The following is a 13,145-nucleotide window of genomic DNA, read 5'->3' on the forward strand; positions in this document are numbered from 1 at the left end:
AATGTTTACATTATGGTATCCAAATTTCTAATTCAAAAAATCCTTTTATAAAAATAACTAGATTAATTTCACAGGATGAATTCTTATTCATGGTTAATCTATAATTATAACTTACAATAACCAAAATATTGCCCTTGGGTTCATAATCATTGGGTTAAATATGGCACACAGACTCACAGAAGAGAATCTCCATGGTCACTAAGCAATGAATAACCAATAGGTGGTGTGGCAAATGCTGTTATTTACCAAAAAATATGTTTCCCCTTTTTCTTAACTGTAACTAACCTCATGTTACAACCTCCCTTGCATTTAAATATTGCCATATAACTGAGTTCTAACTGTGAAATGTAAGCAGAAGTGATGTCTGCTACATGGGAGCCAAATCTTTCAGGATGAGAAATGTTCCCCTTACACTTTCGATTCCGGGTGGGGATGTTGATTAGTAGGGCTCTGGGAATTGCAGAGCCACATCGGGGATGCACCCTGTGCCTGAATCATCACATTGAGGACAATAATCTGCCAGTGAGAAATACTTACTTTTTAGAGAGGGAGCGATCATCAGTGTGTGTGCACACGCCCTCACGCTGGCTCACTGGTAGAGCGGAAGCTTGAGTCATTCAATTTGGGGCTGTTGTTACAGAAATGAAGTTAACCAGTTATACCATTTTAATCCTTTATGTATCTTCCCTACCAAAAGACTTGGCTATCTTTAAAGACTCTATGCATAGAATTATTAATTCCCCTAAGGTATACATTTAATCAATGAAATGCAAAAGCCTGATTATGAGAAAAAAAATTGTTACTTCAAAATATGTTCACAGAAAGATTTTCTAAACCATTTTCCTTCTTTCACAGATCAACTCTTTACTTGTCTAATAATAAAAATTATTTAATAAATAAAGTTACCCTTCACTTCTTGTGTGGTGTTCCAAGGTCAAGCTGAAAAATGGCTGAATGTTTAGGTGGAAGTAAAGCAGTAGCACCAGGTTCTGAACTCATAGTGCACACTATCCTCGAATTCCATATACATGGATTATGTTCTATATCTCACTCAGTGAACATAGCTAATTTATGCTACTTTCTGAAATAGCACATAGCAGTTTGGAGCCTATGCCAGCCATTTCTGGGCACTGTGGGAAGTGGTCTGTGAGATGCTGTTTGACATCCCCTCCTCTCATAAACATGCAGTTTTTCTGACCATACCACAAACCAGAGAATATCCCTTTCAGACTATCCAAGATTGGAGGAGCTCCTTTATTGGAAACTGACACGGGAACCATCTTCAATTTCAAAATCAACCTAAAACTTCTCAGGACTTTCCACCACAGTGAAGCCTGAACCCCAATTCCAACCTACCCCTCAAGAGGTGAGATGTTAAAGGAAAAGTGGTATTGTAAATTGTCTCTCAATCTTTACTTGCCCCAAACAACCTATAAACCATACTTTGGCTCATAAAAGCAAGCTGCGGATGTTACGGAGTTGTCTTGGTAATTAATTATATTTGAAATTCCTCCTTTAGCCTATTACACTTATTCTTGGTATTCCATTTGCATGGTTTTCTGACTGCCCCTATATTATGGGCTTTATGCTGGAGCTTCAGTACATCACTCTGGGCTTTGTCATGTTGTAAAACGTGCAATAGCCTTTCCTAGTTTTTCAGACAACAGTGTTCCTCACTTTTTCTCCTGGCTTTTTAATCTTTCAATGACGTGAGAAACCTTGCCTCCTCATGTTACAGGAAAGTCCCTCCCTTATCTCTCAACCCTCCCTCACATAATGCTGTCATTGGTATTAAATTGTCCTGAACACCGTTCACACTAATAGCTAATCTCCTGCATAATCAGGCCCATTACTTGTTAAAACTCATCTTCTATTGCTTTCTCCAGCATCCAATGAATCCTTTTGCTACAGACATTTTCACTGTAGTTCTCCCCCACAATGTGGATGAATCTTGAAAACATTAAACAAACTGAAAGAAACCAGACTCGAAGTGCCACATTTTGTATGATTCCATTTATATGAAGTATCAATAGGTCAATCCACAGAGTCAGGAAGCAAATTAGTGGTTGTCAGAGGTTGGGGGAATGGGGAATGACTGCTTGATGTGTACAAGATTTCCTTCTGCCATGATGAAAATGTTTTGGAACTAGATAGAGATGATAGTTTCACAAACTATGAATATACTAAATGCCACTGAATTGTACATCCTAAAATGGTTAATTTTATGTTATTTGGATTTTACCTCAATAAAAGTTACTAGAAAGGAAAAAAATAAAAATTTTAATATGATGACTTCCTAAAGTCTCTTCCATCCAATGTTTACATTGCTACTTTCCTCACCTCTTTCCAGGCATTACTCAAATGAGGGTTTTCCTAATTAATCTATCAGAAAGTGTAACCTTCCTATTAATAGTGCTCATCCTCCTTCCATTTTATTTTTCTACTTAACATTTGTCCTCATCTAATGTATTATGTTTTTCTTTAATTATACTGTTAATTAGCAATCCTCCTCTACTAGAAAGTAGGCTATATGAGATGAGAAGTTGGTTTTTTTTTTTTTTTCAACGTTTGTAACCCCAATTCTTAAAAAAGTGCCTGGCACAGAAGTGCTTAATGGATATTTATTTAAAAAATAAATGAAAAAGAAAGAAAGAAAATGAATGAATGAACCCTATATGTAATTTTTGTATGTGTTGCTATGGTCTCTTTATTCAGTTGGATCATTTCAATATGTGGCCTAGAACACATGCATTTTTATTTAACCCATTCAACTATATCTTCGGAGAATTTTAGCCCATCTTCTAGTCTGTGCTGAGGTCAAGGTGAGGTAGTCAAATGAGTTGACGTTTTAGAATCACTGAGATATAGATTTGAATCTCAGTTCATGGATGCAGCCGTGTGGGTTACAATTACTTTAATAATTTCCTCTAGGGTTCTGTTGCTTCAACTGTAAATGTGTATATTAGTCAGAGTTCTCCAAAGAACAAAACCAGTATATCTCTCAGTATATATGAATTGGCTCCACAGAAACAGCAGAGAGAGAGAGAGAGAGAGAGAGAGAGAAACAGAGAGACAGAAAGAGACAAAGACAGAAAAAGAAAGATTATTACAAAGAACTGGCTCAAAATTTCAAGGTCTGTAGTCAACAACCTGGAGACCCAGGAGAGCTGATGGTGTATGTCCAGTCTGAAAATTGGCAGGCTCCAGACCCAGAAGAAGCCAATGTTTCAGTTGAGTCTGAAGGCAGGAAAAAAAACAATGTCCAAGTTTGAAGGTAATCAGGCAGAAGGAATTCTCTCTTCCTGGGAGAGGTTCAGCCTTTGGTTCTATTCAGGCTTTTGACTGATTGGATGACACCCACCCACATTAGGAAAAGCAATCTCCTTTATTAAGTCTATTGATTTAAATGTTAAAATTATCCAAAACTACCCTCACAGACACACCCAGTAATATTTGACTGAATACTGAGCACTCTGGCCCAATCATGTTGATAGATAATTAACAATCACAATATATATATAACGATATCTAACTTAGAGTGTTGATTTGAGGGTTCGATGAATATATTAAGTGCTACAGAATTAAAGCTTAATATTTAAATTACCTTCTTTTTTTTCTTTATGTTGAGATATTCTTAACTTCAGCTAAATGTTACTCTTGCTTTCTATCTCTCTGATCATATCATGACCCAACTGTTTAACAGAGTAAGATTAAGAATAAAGTATAGGTTATTTTATAAATATGAATCTGTCTAGACTGATAGTGGTTATATCACATTTTATTAAAATTTCGATTAATTATCTATTTCTAAACCAACATAAAAATAAGTACATTAAAATAATTACATTTGCCTGCTCTCAGTGGTCTGGTAATTTCTACCGTTTTCACCATTACGCAGTGATTATTTGCCATGGTCAAACAATTAATTTGCAGCTACTTTCAGTATAATGGGATGTAATCATTCTTAGCCAAGAGAACCGAATTCATAAGGGAAGCTAGGGTGATCCTATAATCACTATTTCATCTTAGATTTCAATTCATTCTTACAAATCCTTCCTGTATCTTTTTCAGTTCAAAAATTATTCTTTTCTAAGCTTTGCGCAGTGGTAGTATCGTAGCCAATGAGGTTTATCCAAGGCACGATTATTGCTCATTGAAAACTTTTCCCAAATAATCTTCTTTTCTAGAGAAAACTGGAGTAGGAGCTGGTGGATTTTGCAACTGCAATATTATCCATAAACATTAAGCCATCAGCCTCAAGCAGTGATCCAATTTTCTCACATCATTTAGTTCTAAATATATTTAATAAAGCAATCTTTGCAATTATTAGCAATTATTAATGCACATATAATAAAATCAGTTCTATTGAAGCTTAGGACCTACCAATATTATTCTTAAAATTCTGTAATGAGTTCCTCATATGCTTTATGTTCCTCATTTCCATTTTAGGTAAATACTCTCTCACCCTTTAATTTTCTCATAACTCAAGTGCAGCTGTACCAACTTTTAAAATACACCTCCATTTCTTCTTTTACACTAAGGTTATATATAATTGCACAGAGAGATACAGGCTTTTTAGTGCTTTCCAGCCTGCCTGAGATATTGTCCATTTCAGAGATATAAAATAAATAACTTGTATCTGAATTTTTAAAAACCTGTTTTCCTAAACTCTAGGGTCCATGAGTAATTATGACATATCTTCATTTGCATGGCTATTATAAATGTGAAGATGGCATGATAATGGTTACTCTCTTTCAAGTGGCTGCCATTCCCTCTTTACAAACTACTTCCTTCTTGTTTTTTTTGTCCTTGAGATTGCTTGAGAAACCTTTTCACAAGCAGATACATTCCAGTTTACCCATTATAATTGATGAGTCTCAATATTTTATTTTACCAAGTAAAATAATAAGCTGCACTACTTTATCCTAATCATCAGAAAATATATAGCTGTTATTAAGAAAGTTAAAATTTAAAATAAGCCAATGACCTCCAAACCTACTTAGAAGATCTTTGTGCTAATATTCAGAATATGATAGATACACAATATATAGAACACTATTGTAGTCATATTTGCCATGCTGAGAAAAATAAAACTTTTAGCCATATGAGAAATAAGCTTGACTATTTAGTTTCAGGAAAATAAAACCCGCCAAACAATTTATGGATAGATAGAGTCTCTTTATAACCATAGTGGCTTGCCTGGGAGTCAGTCTTGTAATCTGTGTTATGAAATAATTAGTCATATCCTCTTGAAGGCACAGTTGTTTAAAGTCTATGTCCACAATAAAATCACTTGCTTTCATCGCTTCACTGAATCTTCTCTAAACATTAAATCAACTATGAGAATTATGAAACTTCCATATTCTATACTATATTTGACTCTTGGGTTCTAGATGTAATTTTAATTGAATATCTCCTTGATAATACTCTGCTGCTCCACTCACACTTTCTTTGGTATCTCTTTTATTGTTGTTACTTTTTTTCTGTTTTTGTTTTTGCTTTTTAAACAAAGATCTTGAACCGTATCTTTGCTCTTTATGTATTAAATGTACATGCATAGGAGCATGTTCAAATTACTTTTACAAAAGAAATATGAGATCAAATTTTCTATAGTTCTGGTTTACATATTACTAAAGAAAAGCATTGCCAAGAGAAGCATTCCTTCTGAAAAAAAAAAAAAAAATCGTCACCCTGACCTCTGTAATGTCTCTGCAATTTGTATTATTAAGATAATGGTTTCAGGGGCACCTGGGTGGCTCTGTCAGTTAAGCGGCTGCCTTCGGCTCAGGTCATGGTCCCAGGGTCCTGGGATCGAGCCCCGCATCGGGCTCCCTGCTCCGCGGGAAGCCTGCTTCTCCCTCTCCCACGCCCCCTGCTTGTGTTCCCTCTCTCGCTGTGTCTCTCTCTGTCAAATAAATAAATAAAATATTAAAAAAAAAAGCTAATGGTTTCATCATCCTGCTCATGAAATTGAATCAACACTTTCCTACCTCTTGAAGCTTTCTACATTATTTGCAGCTGTTGACCATTTTTTTCTGTTTTGAAACGCTTTTCTCCTAATTTCTCTAAGATTATAATGTTTGATTTTCCCCCTGCATTTACTTCATTCCTTCGCATGATTTTCTTCCTTCAGTCATCTGTTACATTTTCTATTCCCAAGTCTTTCTATGCCCAAGTCTGGGCATTCGTTTCTGTTATATGTATTTTCCTGAGTCACCTCATATAACAATATGGCTTTTAGTACGATGTAAACGCTGACAAATCTCAGATTATGATTGACAACTAAATCATCTCTGTTGAGTGCCATACCAAAAGTCCAAACACATAGACATCCCAAAGCAAGATATTTATGATATATTCTTGTCCTCCTATTTTCCTTATCTTGGTGAATGAAATCAGTCAGCCAAGACCACTCCCAGTCCCTCTGATCTCACTCATCCTATATTTCAGTAAGCCCCAGAGTTAAAAGAGTCTATATTCTTAGTTTCTTTTATATTCGTTCTCTTCTCTCAATTTCACCTGTCATTACCCTCATTTAGGATTTACCAATTTACCTGAACAACTGGAATAACTTCCTAATAAATTTCATACCCATTTTCATGCTTCTCTCCACACCAGAGCCAAGGTGATCTTCCTATAACATTCATTGGTAAAACCATTTCTCTGTTTACGTTTCTTCAGTGGATTCCTATAGGCTCAAAAGCCTTAACATGGAGCCAAAGGTGTTTCATTTTCTCGTAGGTACTGACTGCTATAGTTTTGTTTCCTGTCAGTTTCTCAGGTGTTCCCTCTTCTTCTTCTCTGTAAAACTCATATATTTCCCTGGCAAGGACTACTACTGGGGAAACATGTCATTCTGCACTGTTCTTTCCTTTCTTTACCTACTATCCCATGACATACACACATATTTCTTGGCTAGCCAGACAAGTTTCCTAATGTGTGGGTGTGTGAGGTATGCATGACTGTGTGTGTCCATGTTATCCATTTAAGTCATATTTCTCTTATTCCATATTTTTGTACATAACTCTTCGTGCATACCTCTTTCATCTGTGGCACTCACCTGTATATCCATGATTATTTCTACTATATTTTAAATACTCTGAGAGCAGACTGTCCCACTTTTTTTTTCCTCCAGCGGGGTCAAACAAAGTATAGTACAAGAGGCCACAGACATGTATTGTTTGAAAAAATGAGTAAAACTGGAGAGAATAAAAAATCAGTAGCTCAAAATTTATCATGATATGTGATAGCTAAATATTTCCTAAATGTAAGTAAATAAGATATTGTTTTATTCTCTTGTCACAGAAATATACGACCAGAAATGTTGCTGGTGATTGACTTCTGAGTCTTCCTAACCATTGATACATGGGACATCTGTTCACAGTAATATTCACAGACAATTAAATAATTTATTTCTCTGAACTTATACTTGAAATCCTTGGCATATGTGACCTCTCTACTCTTTCCCTTTCAGATTGTACTCTCTCCTTCCCATGTCATCCTGGGATACCAAAGAACAGACTCTTTCCTTTGTCCATTGTCCTTCAGAGTTCAGTTGTTCAGTCTTCCCTCTTCTGAGTCTCCTCAATCACTTGACACTAATCCGCACTTTGATACTGTGACCTAAAAAATGCTAATCTATCCCCATTGTTGTTGCAGATTATATTTAGAGCCCACAATTTGAATAGTATTTTATCAGAAAGTTTCCTCACAAAATTCTTGTCTGGAGACAAGCTAAGAATTTTTTCAGATTTACATTAGACTTCCAGACTACAACCTTTATTGTTATTGTTGTCCTTCACTGTAAAATCATACTACACAGCAATGTTTTTGCCATCGCCTGTTGTGGCAAAGAATGCTGGTGTTTACCAATATTCATATTTCTCCTCTTCTGCCTGTGCACGCAAAGTATGATTCCCAGCTCTCACGCAATTACATGGTGCCTTCTGAGTTCCAGGACAAGGAAGTGAACCTGAGTGTACCACTTCCAGGGCTGGCCTCTGAAATACCTCCCTCCAACCTCCTCACTCTCCCATCTCTCATCTCCCAGCAAATCCTTCCAGGGCCCAAGGATCTGGAAGAATCCTGGGCACCTTGATCACCCTACCACATAGTCATTTGCACTGTGCTGTGTATCAAAAAGAGAGATTTCTGGTTTTAAGGAAAGAGATTTGAGGATAAGAATAACTATTGTTATTTTTCTTAATCAGTACAGCTAAATATCAGGCTATAGCCTTTCATTCCAAAGAGAATGTGATGAGCTACTCATTTTGGTTTTCTCCATTTCCACAATTTTCATTATCCTGAGTAACAAATTTCTTAATATTTTTTTACAACAATGATATCCCATGATTTTTCTTCAGCAAACTCCTCCTGAGGCCAAAGGCAGGATTTATAAACCCATAAAATGAACTGCATCCTAAATCCCTCTCTCTAATAACAAATGCTTATCATCACTAAATATGTCCATTCATTCACTTAGGTCTTAAATCTCTCTTCATATGTATAGATTTCATATCGTGCTTCTTGACTTTACATTCCTAATGAGCTTCATCATCATGTTGGGCCACTTCCTATCACCCTCATCTTCAATCGCCCTGTGATCCTGCCTTTCTCCTACTTCCATCCGAACACACTCTCAACCTGGATCGCCCTAATCACATCCTCCATCTTCTGAGCTGCTGAGATTTCCTGGAGAAAATCACATAACTCTGCCAGGTGGGGCAGATTTATAGTTTCCAATTTCACTTGTGTCCTCAAAACCTTTTACTCAAATCCTTTTACTCAAATGACTCTTGAGTTTGATAGCCCTGACCTGGGTAATGGTGTGAGCACAGCTCTCCCTTCCACAGCATCTTGTTCTTGCTTCGGGGTGCTTGGAGGAGCCTTTGGCACACACTCATCCGTGAATTTGAACTGTAGTCCCCATGCTGTATTACCCTGCGCTCCCACCACTCCCTCAGCTCCCACTTGCCCCCCACTGCTTCGCACACAGTTGTTTGTGGGAGCCTCGCCACTGCCAGTCGCCCCTCTGAAATGCTCTGTGTATTTCTCTTCCTCACAATCAGAATTGGGGATAGTTCACCCTTGTGGCAGAAGAAAAGGGTTTCATCTCAGTGTAAAATCCTATGTGGTCACCTGGACATCAAAGTAGCTGGACTTGCAGCCAGAGACTTGCACAGTTTTCCTACGCAACCCTGAAAACCTACGGCCTGTACCCCTTGATTGTAGCTGCTCAAGTTTCTTTCCTGGAGCCACAGAGGAAATAGATGTCATCATCTGTCTTATACTCACTCTTTTCTCCCGCCAGGTTTTTCTCCAATAAAAATATCTTTTCCACTACTATATTAAAAAAACAGACAATTGTACACAACAGATACAAGGTGTACAGAGGTAGATTAATGTTGCCTAATCCACTTTGGGAGTAATGAGCCAAATATTCCTTGTTACCTTTCTCTGTGTCCTCTCTCTTTACATTCTCCTTGGCTGATTTAGGAATGAAGAACATTCTATCCAAGCCGTCAAATAAGAATAATGTTTATCGCTTCTCGGCCTTTTGGCTAAGATCAAGTGTAGAATAATGTTTGATATACAAGCCTATATGGAAAAAAAAATTTTCTCCATACATTCACTCAAGAAACATTCATTCATTCATTCATTCATTCATTCAACAGGCGATGTTCTTGGAACTATACTAGTTGATGAGGAAGTATGTGTACTTTTTAAAAGACTGTATTTATTTATTTGAGAGAGAAAGAGAGAGAGAGGATGAGCAGGGGAGGGGAAGCGGCAGAAGCAGACTCCCCGCTGAGTGAGGAGCCCGACGCAGGGCTCGGTCCCAGGACCCCAGGATCATGACCCGAGCCCAAGGCAGATGCTTAACCAACTGAGCCACCCAGGCATCCCAGGAAGTATGTATTTTTAATGCCTTTTTTCTGTCTCCAAGATAGGCTCAATGTAGGGGTGGGGCAGTTTCATAGAGAAATAAGTACAATAAAATATTAAAATTACTATGATAAAGTTTGGTATAATATAAAATGGAGTCACAGAGGAGAGTGGATAATTTGATTTGAGATGAAAAATAAAAGCTTCTTAGAGGAAAGGATATATGAGAAGTTTGAATTTGATTATGTAAGTAGTGGCTATCTTTCCTACATAAGATTATTGTAAGCACCAAAGTTTATGAAAGTTATAGAATCATTTTGACAAGTTCAAAAAAGTAAAATAAAATGGCTTCTTTTTTTCCTATATAGATATGTATATACATAGTTGCACAAAAAGGTTAAAAGCCTCCTATTAAAGATGAACTATCTCTGTCATTCTGTTCTTATTCTTACTCTCCCATGGATGGGTCCTACCACATTTATGCAGTAAGTATAATCGGACCACAGTTTGTTTGTTTTTTTTATTTTTTTTTATTTTACCCAGTATAGCTTTCTGTCCAACCTCCCTCATTTGAAGTTAAACTTTATTATTTTAATTAAAGACATTTAGAGAGTACCTATTTATGTTCAAGGCACTATGCTGTGTGCTGTGGTTGAGAAGGCAAAAGGTATGTATGTTGATAAACAAGGACTGGTCTTTACCCATAATCAGTTTATGCTAGAAGTAAAAGGATAAAATATTATCTGAGTGAGACAGACCTTCTTCATTTATTTTTTCCAAAAAAGACAACACTGATATTTTGTTTTAAAGACCACTTTTTAAGTTTTGTCTCAGCCAAAAGATGATCATCATTCTCTGCTTGAAGATAGTAGTTAGGACCAGGTAGAAATGAAATTAATAAAGTACATTAGAACAGCATGGTTTGGGAAAAAATAGCATGGTTTGGTAGAAATTGCAGCCCTAGATTTATTGTTCACAGTAAGATATATATGATGGTTTAGAGCAATACCACTTCAAGTATTCGTATGTAAGAGGAAACAAAAACTTGCCAAGAATTGCTATTAAGGAATAAAATTTAGGTTATTAACTTCCATGTGAAAGGAAGCTTCTTTGCTTTTTTGTAATTGTTTTTTTTTAATTGTTGTTTATTTGGATAATGGGCCAGCCCTGCCTTGAGATGGCACACAGAGATAGCAAGTATCCAGAAGCTACAAAGCTACTTTATTCCCATCAGTGTTATAGGTCTCCAGTGTAGGTCATTAAGTTCGAAGCAATACATCTTTTTAGTGAAGATCATCATTCTATACTTTGTCAAGTAAATAGAGGCACACTAAGTATTATGATTCAAAAGGGATTCATAAAATATTTAGGGCTTTCACATTTGTAGAGAGAACAGAAGCTGTGCAGACAGATCACAGGGCTGTTGCTGGAAGGTCATGGAAACAGTCACAGAAGACATCAGCCTACATAACCAAAGGAAATGGTTTTCAAAAGTTTGCACGGAAAACACCAAAATTCTGAATCATTTGAATACTACCCTACACACTATATCAACTTGCAACAGGAGAGCTGGAAATTGCTGAGAAAATTGAGTAGCAACCATATTTGGTCATCAGTATCTCTTAAGAATATAATGACTTCTTCCTACTTCTGCTTTTCATATCAAAGCTGAGGGCCATCCATTGGTAAATACTAATCTGGAACCATTGAGGGAAGAAAAAGTCCTAAGAAATGTAGTACATGAAAGGAGAGTAATGCAAAGTTTACTAAAGCACAAGAAAGATCTAGTATTTTTTTAAAGATGTTATTTATTTATTTGACAGTGAGAGAGAGAGACAGTGAGAGAGGGAGCACAAGCAGGTGGAGTGGGAGAGGGAGAAGAAGGCTACCCCCCAAGCAGGGAGCCCGAAGCAGGACTCGATCTCAGGACCCTGGGATCATGACCTGAACTGAAGGTAGGCACCCAAAGACTGAGCCAGCCAGGCACCCCAAAAGATCTAGTATTTTAAACAGAATTTGATATTTGCTCTCCTAAGACATTGCTACCCAGTATGTTTATAGTAGCAAATAAATAATTTGATTATGATTTCAATTATGATAAGTTAGCCTAGTTTTATAATCTAACTTGAAATTTTAGAGATAATAAAGAATATTAAGCTTTCATTTCCTAATACAATCTAAAACACTGAAAACAGCACACTGAAATCTATTATTTATGAAAAGTTGTTTTTCCTCAGCTTGTCACAAATAATGTCAAAACAATTTTATTAGGTTGACAATATGGTACAAAATTTGATTCTATCACTAATTTATTATATTAAGAATGTACCCATTTTCTGTAAGATCAAAATATACTGTCATTTCTATTCTCTATTTTTCATGAGAAGATAAAGCCTTTATTAAAAAAAAAAGATGGGGCACCTGGGTGGCTCAGTCAGTCAAGCGTCTGCCTTCGGCTCAGCTCATGATCCCGGGGTCCTGGGAGCAAGCCCCACATCAGGCTCCCTGCTCCACGCAAAGACTGCTTCTCCCTCTCCCACTGCCCCTGCTTGTATTCCCTCTCTCGCTGTGTCTCTCTCTGTCAAATAAATAAAATCTTAAAAAAAATGATTAACAATAATAAAAATAAAAAATTAATTAAAAAAAGAAACAATCTATGAGATGCCCAGTGCCACTGCTCCTATGATATATTTATGGTTAATGTACATACACGCATATGGGTGAGTAATCTCACTCTCTCTCAACACACACACACACACAGGTGGAGTACACTTTTATCCAAGTTGGTTACTAAATCTATCAATAGAAATTCTATATTCACAGCAACACAATTTTCTTATTAAACGCCAGGATTTTTTCTTTCTGAGCCAAATCCAATATCTTCAACTACTGAAAAATGCTTTTTTCTTAGTACTGCCAATATTCCCAGAGTTAAAGCACTGATGCTTTTCTTAAAATAATTCTACCTTCTGGCCAACAGGCATTTTTCAGCATTAAATAAAAAAATTGGTTTTTCAGCTGCTATCTGTTTTATTGTGTGTCGACCTGTGTTAAGATACTTTTTAAATTAAATGTCAAATCCAGATTGACGTAGGAAACATGGCAGTGCTTGATATTTGATGAGAAGCTGTCAGCTTGCCTCTCCCTGTCAAATTGCTAGCCACTTCCTCAGGACTAGTTTCGTAAGTGATGATGGCAAGCAGAGCTCCACACAGAAAGGTCTCAGTCCTATATGATATGTGTGTGTGTGTGTGTGTGTG

General features: G+C 36.7%; 1 long non-coding RNA gene and 1 other non-coding gene across 2 annotated transcripts in view; both read left to right on the forward strand.

Moving 5' to 3' along the window:
* The window catches only part of LOC118356491, a 52,495-nt gene that overhangs the window by 19,732 nt on the left and 19,618 nt on the right, over positions 1 to 13,145 (forward strand). The window lies entirely within an intron of this gene.
* LOC113925998 lies at positions 4,093 to 4,227 on the forward strand. The gene has a single exon (XR_003521106.1). It is a non-coding gene; the product is annotated as a U4 spliceosomal RNA (small nuclear RNA).

This window comes from Zalophus californianus, chromosome 2 (genome assembly GCF_009762305.2).
Source record: "Zalophus californianus isolate mZalCal1 chromosome 2, mZalCal1.pri.v2, whole genome shotgun sequence".
In the NCBI taxonomy this organism is placed as follows: Eukaryota; Metazoa; Chordata; class Mammalia; order Carnivora; family Otariidae; genus Zalophus; species Zalophus californianus.